At 33.8% G+C, this 6,526-nt stretch overlaps 1 long non-coding RNA gene across 1 annotated transcript in view; it reads left to right on the forward strand.

The window, feature by feature from the left end:
• The first annotated feature begins 5,834 nt into the window (after positions 1-5,834).
• The window catches only part of LOC106681998 (uncharacterized), a 13,908-nt gene continuing 13,216 nt past the window's right edge, over positions 5,835-6,526 (forward strand). Inside the window, exon 1 of the long non-coding RNA XR_001343333.2 lies at positions 5,835-5,942. This is a non-coding gene — a long non-coding RNA (uncharacterized lncRNA). The remainder of the gene's footprint in view (positions 5,943-6,526) is intronic.

Genomic DNA, 6,526 nt, shown 5'->3' on the forward strand with positions numbered 1-6,526 from the left:
GGGGTGTCTTTTGTACGAGAATATGCCCCCCCCATAATCAACTATTAAAAAAAAATACAATGTATCGGTTATATCATATTAGCACCACCAGGCCGATCTGGTATAAAATAAATAAATAAATACAAAAAAAAAAAGTGAAGCCAAAAAAGGCCACGCGTAGGAAGCTTAGGTTCACGTTGAAGGTAATAGGCATGTCCCCATTTTAACCTAACCTGAAGCAAAAGGTACTACCCTAACCCTATGCCATGTGATATGATGAAGTAAGGATCTACCTGCAAGTATACATTGTAGAATTCACTACAGTGGTAAAACAAATATTCTATTATTCTAAACAAATATAAATTTTTGGATGTTAAGTTTCCAAAAACCTCTATATTTCTATTTTTTAGGAGTGAATTGTAAAATTATTAGGGAGTTTACATCTGAAAATGTACATATTTTGTGTCAAGGTTTGTTAAATTAATATGTATAAAGAAATCAAAAAAGCCTTGACAAAACAAGAATGAATAATCCACATTTTAAGAGAAAAATACAATTTCCAAAAAAATAATACCTAATCTTTTAGATGCAAATGAAAATAATTATGAGAGATAGTTGACCGTGTATACCGTACGAGGAGAAGATGGTTGGGGGTGCGGTCAAAGTGAAACACAAATATGTTGGTGTAACCTATTTAATTGTGCCAACGTTTCGGCTTGAGTTTCTAGCCTTCATCAGGGCTAAGAACAGAACAAGATAACAACCACAGTAAGTATAGAAAATAAAAAGGAAAGTATAAACAGAATAACATAAAATGAATAATTTTATAAAATAGAATTAATAAAATGAAGTGATGAGAGAAGCGATTGAAAAAGTGGGTAAAATAACATAATTAAGGAAATTAAATAAAAATGAAGTTATATAATGCAAAGAACTATGAACGTATTAGTTATTAATAATTTAAAAATTGAAATATGGAAAGGAAAAAAGAAGAGAGGAAGAAAATATATATAACAATAATAATTGATGCTATTATGCTAAGAAAATAATTTTTTTTTTAAATCAACAATAATAATATAGTGAACATAACTAGGAAAAAAAATTGCAAATTAAAATAATTGAATGTAGTTAAAAATAGTTGTTAAGAGTTCATGAAAAAAATCCTGATTTTGGGATAAAAAATTTTCAAAACCTGAGACAGTTTAGGTTGTCCCAAAATTAAAAAAAAAGTTACGTTTCCAGGGAATATCGTTGCAGTTACGTAATGATGTAACTGCAACGATATTAGGTACCTGGTGAAATTAGGTGCAACTGTAAACGTTTACTAGCAAAGTCTTTCTAAACACAATTTTATGCTCGACGAATTAGCGGGAGAAAAAAATTGAAAAAAAAAAACAATTAAGAAACAAAAGAAAGAACTGAAACTTTTTCAAGTATAAAAAGTTAGAAAAAATTATTAAGAGCTGTGGGACTGCCAATATCAGAGGGAGTTAAGTCGTCTACCAGAGAAAAATCGTTACTGCAGCTGCGCCGGTACGAATTCGGCCTTAGGTACCTCACCACGATGACCATTTATAATGGTGTGGTCTTGGGTATCCTGAGGTACGTATCCCTGGCGGGGAGCCAAAATAAAGGAAGCAGAAGAAGAGAACACGAAGACCTATAGGAGGACGGTGGTGCAGGTGCTGGCTAGAGTGCTACTGGAGGGATTCCATTTGAGGTTCGGTGATACATTGAAAAATGGAAAAGCTGCCTCCCAAAAAGAATTTGGATTTCTCGAGGTTGAAATGACGAAAGTAAATTTTATATGAAATTCCTGTCAGGAATAAAAAAAAAATTCTGAAAAGATAACGAAGCTGGTGGGAAAAATCTGATGGTTTCAGTTTTCTGATCAAATCGGATGTTATATTTTTTTCTTTTTCTCTTTTAGTTATTCATGAAATTCTTTACTATTTTGTATTTGTTCATTATTTATTATTGCTAAAAAGGAGATTTTTTTTTTTAAATAAAATAAATTAAAGACACTTTAGAGGATTTTTTTTTTTAGAAAATAGTCATTTAAGCTAAAGTCTACATTTTTTGAATAAGGATAAGACATATCTTATATTAAAACATTTGATTGCGCATAGACATGTCTAAATTAACCAAAATTATTCAAACTTTCTCTTAGAACTCTTCTTTGAATTGAAATCCTCAATCGTTTGAGAAAGGGTGTGTTAACATTATTACTATGATTTCTAGAAATAATTGACTGTATAATTTCAAATTACGAAAAAGATAGTTAGGGTTGCGGTCAAAGAGAAACTAAAATAGTTAACAACTATTTATTTTTGGACGTTCCACCCAACTTTCTAGAGCTTCATCAGGGCTAAAAAGATACACAAACTACTAAGAACATTTTGACATTGTAAGATAATAAGATACTAAAAGGTAAATTGAGGTAGGGGTAATATTATGTAAAAATAAGTGGAAAGAAAATTATTCGTGGGTTCAGTTTAACATTTATTTTTCGGCGGTCCCGAAAAATTAACCTTGACACTCCCACCTTGGTTATTACCGGGCGGCAACCTAGGTATTCGTCAGGGGTTGGCAAAAAGGACCTCTAGGCCATCTTGCCGGACCTGTTCCCCCACCAAGTACCAGTACCAGTACCTCAAAGTATTTTATTGTGCTGACCAACCAACCATCCGGTCCCGGCGAGGAGTCAAAGGATGTTGAATTGATAGCTTTCTTTACTACCTAACCATCAATAGACGTCAAATTTGGCATCGGGGCGCATTTATCGTAATCCGCAAGTTAACGAACCGGTATTATAAATTTAAACAATTGTCCCTTGCCCAACTGAACCTATGTCACTTTAGACATATGGTTGCATATGTCCACATTCTCCTACAATTTTATAGAAAAAGGAACTCAATAAAAACAACTAGGTTCAAAGAAGGCCCCAGAGACCCTTCTAACAGCCCTTTCAAGCCCTTAGTATCCTGTATCAATAGCAAGGGCTGACACTTAGGCAGGTACATGCTGTCAACTCACAAAGGACTTGCATCAGTCTATTTTATGTTTTACACATGAAAGTTAGTTTCCAATTTCTTGGAAGCCTCACACCCTGCTTCTAGTCCACCCCTTTTCCCCCCTCCCAGATATTTACTTCAAATTTCATAGGCTCTCTAGGCCCCGCCTAGTTTCCTAAAATTATCCGATTGGTCAAAACCCCTTCTCCTATTTCATTATTCTTCCTGCCCCCTCTTCTCAAGTGTTCATATATATTTCCTAGACTAGATAGCTAAGTTAGAAGTAAGAAGAGAGACACTCTGTAACAGTAACAGTAACATGTAGTTCTTGTAAATATGTTAGAATAAAGTCATTTTAGTCTTCACTGATTTTTGTGTTATGTAACTCGCACGTTTGCGGAAATTATCTTTTCTGTAGATGCTTCTAAAATGCTTTTCAATGTCTGCTATCTTCAGTTGACATTGCTTGGGAGCGTCGGCGTTCATAATGCTCTGAACCACTTTTTTTCCTTGAATTGTAATAGTTATATTGGGTTAATTAGTGATACTGCTCCTGCCGACGGTTCCTATTTGCCTTATTAGCTCTCTGCGGATTCCCCGCACCCTTATCGGCCATTTTGGTTTTATATCTTCTCATTTTGTTGAATTTAGGGTGAAGTGGGCCCGGTAGTTCGGCGTTAATAGTTAAGAAAAAAACGCCTACTGCTTTGTCGAAATCCACAGAGTTTAATTCTTTTGTTTTCATAATATCTTGAAAGACAACCGACCATTTACTTATTTCTAAATTGATATGCTCCTTTTCCCCCTCTCAGACTTCCTGATCTCTTGTAATATTAAATAGCCCACTTATTTTTTTATTTTTTGCTTCCCTGGAATGCCCACAGATTGGACAAACTTTATCAATTGTCTACGGGGGAGGATCTTGTTTGTCCTGTTCTATTTCCGTCTCGTCATATGTCCGTGGAAACGCAGGCAATCTTGAGAAGACATCATCCATTGATAAAACCTTGCCCAATACTGTGCCCTCCTCATGCTGGCACTCGACTTCGGCATCCACAGAAATCACGGAGACCACCCTTGCTTCCTGAACAGGGCCTCCCGATCCTGGAACCCATACTGTTTGTCCGATTTCAATTTTTCCAAACTTTTGTTGGTCTGAACTCTTGTCTCACCAATTCATTACCAGACACCGGAACCAATTCACCTGCATGGAGGACCCATTAAAAAAAATATGGAGACAATAATATCACATGGTGAGGAAAAAAAAAGCGATTATTAAAAAATAAATAAATAAATAATTATTAATATACAAAAAATATATGATGAAAGTTAACACTATAAATAAATAATGGAAGATTATTGATTGACCGTGTGTATAGATGAATGGTCCGGGTGCGGTAAAAAAAAACTCAAATAGTGCCTATTGTAATAAAGTGCCTTATTTTTGACTGCCGTCAAAACAGCCCTGACGAAGCCCTGCAAAGTGGAGCGAAACGTTGGCTCAATAAAATAGTATAATTATCTACTATTTGAGTTTTTTCTTTTACCGCACCCGGACCATATTCCATTCATCTTCATATAAATAAATAAATTGTTAAAATTGATTAAAACTATGCGAGTCATTAAGCTAAAATATAAAAACAAACATTTGAAATATAGGACTATGATGAAAAAAAAATCATAAAATAAGTTAAAATTTAATAAATAAATAATAATAGGTTAAAATTTTTCAGTCAATAAATAAAAAACATATGCACAAGTATTCAATAGGATAGGTTTAAAAACAAAAAAATAAATTGAATGAGATATAAAATCCGTCCTATTATCCTCGCATACCCTACCAAAACTGCTAAATTCATCAATGTATCTACGTCTGCACATTAGTACGAAATGAGAATTGACACTTGAAAGAGTAAGAAAAAAAAAAAAAAAAAAAAAAAAAAATTAATCATAATTTGATTTACGAGAAGGACGAGGGGTCCGATCAAAATAAAACAGGAATAAGTTGGTATAATCTATTTAATTATGCCAACGTTTCGGCTAGAGTTTCTAGCCTTCTTCAGGGCTAAGAACAGAACAAGATAACAACCACAATAAGTATAGAAAATAAATAAAAAAATCCTGGTTAGACTCGGAGAAAAAAAAAGAAAACATTAGAAATAAAACTAGTTACATATTAGTGTAACAACAGTGATTAAGAACAAAAAAAAATAAACAAAAAACATCATTATAATAAACAATACATGATGTTGGGCTCTTCCAATGATAGACGTTGGTGATCCCATTTCATTCACGTCGACCGCCACAGCCAGCTGGCAAGAATTTACCCATTGATAGAACTCCAATAACACTTATGTAGGTGAAGATATCGAGACCATCTTCTTTTCAGACGCCTAGGAGGATTGCGGTCAAAAGAGAAACTAAAACAGTAGTTTTATTACATATTACAAATGTACTCAGAACATTTTGATATTGTAAGATAAAAGAAACTATAAAGTAAATTAAGGTAGGGTTAAAATTATGTAAAACTAAGTGAAAAGAAAATTATTTGAAATAGAAATAAAAACGGTCATCTCACCCTTCACTCTGGTACGCTTCCGATTTTCTATCAAAGTCACTGAAGCTATCAACCGAGTGGTCCTGATTTATTCTTTACTCATTTATTATTATTATTATTTTTAATTTTTTCTTACTTCTGTTAGTGTTATATATAATTCTTGCTGCATGCTTTTGTTGGATATTTCACGATCTGTGGCCTTGAGAAAGATAAAGATTCAAAATATCAGCATTAAGCTCCTTATCATATGAATGTTAATTATCAGATTTATAAAAGCTTTTAAAGTAATGTATGTTTAACACAGTAAATAGTTATATCGCTTAATAACATGTTGCGTAAAACAGTTCTCATCATTGCAGCTTCACTGTGTACTTGTTCTTCAAACGACATAGGTAAGGGTTAGTAATATAATAGGTGTATGCATGCGTTAGCTAGCAATTGAACATACGTTATATCTTGTCCCATTAGACTATATTTTTTCAGTGAACTTGAATAAAAATAGTTGTGGTAAACTGTGTCAGTGTATAATAAGTGATACTGTTCACACGAGAGCTAAAATATAGGTGAGTAATCACTTATTTATAAACTTTACGGTGAGCAGTGTGTGGGTTCCTTAATACTAACGGCAGCAATAGACTTGTATTAGAGATAAAAGCTTAAAAGCCTTTAATAAGTTCCCTTCGGCTCGCATTCTGGTATGCATATTACGAGGGTGGTTTGAAAAGTTTTCGGAATCATCGCTAGATGTCAGTGCTAGAGCAACGTGGTTCCCGCGTAATAATCACATATCCTTGTCCGACCATTGAACAAAGTTCCTTCTCCTTCTTCGGTTTCCGACTTTAGGCCAATATCCACTCCATACAATTTGGTCAAGCCACTAGAAAGATTAGTCCACTCCCAACTTAATAATTTTCTCGAGCAAAAAGCTCTCCTTAATCCTTTCCAATCTTTTCCAATCTGGTTTTCGCTCCCAACA

Source organism: Halyomorpha halys, unplaced genomic scaffold, assembly GCF_000696795.3.
Source record: "Halyomorpha halys isolate HHAL.00 unplaced genomic scaffold, Hhal_1.1 Scaffold381.1, whole genome shotgun sequence".
Taxonomy (NCBI): domain Eukaryota; kingdom Metazoa; phylum Arthropoda; class Insecta; order Hemiptera; family Pentatomidae; genus Halyomorpha; species Halyomorpha halys.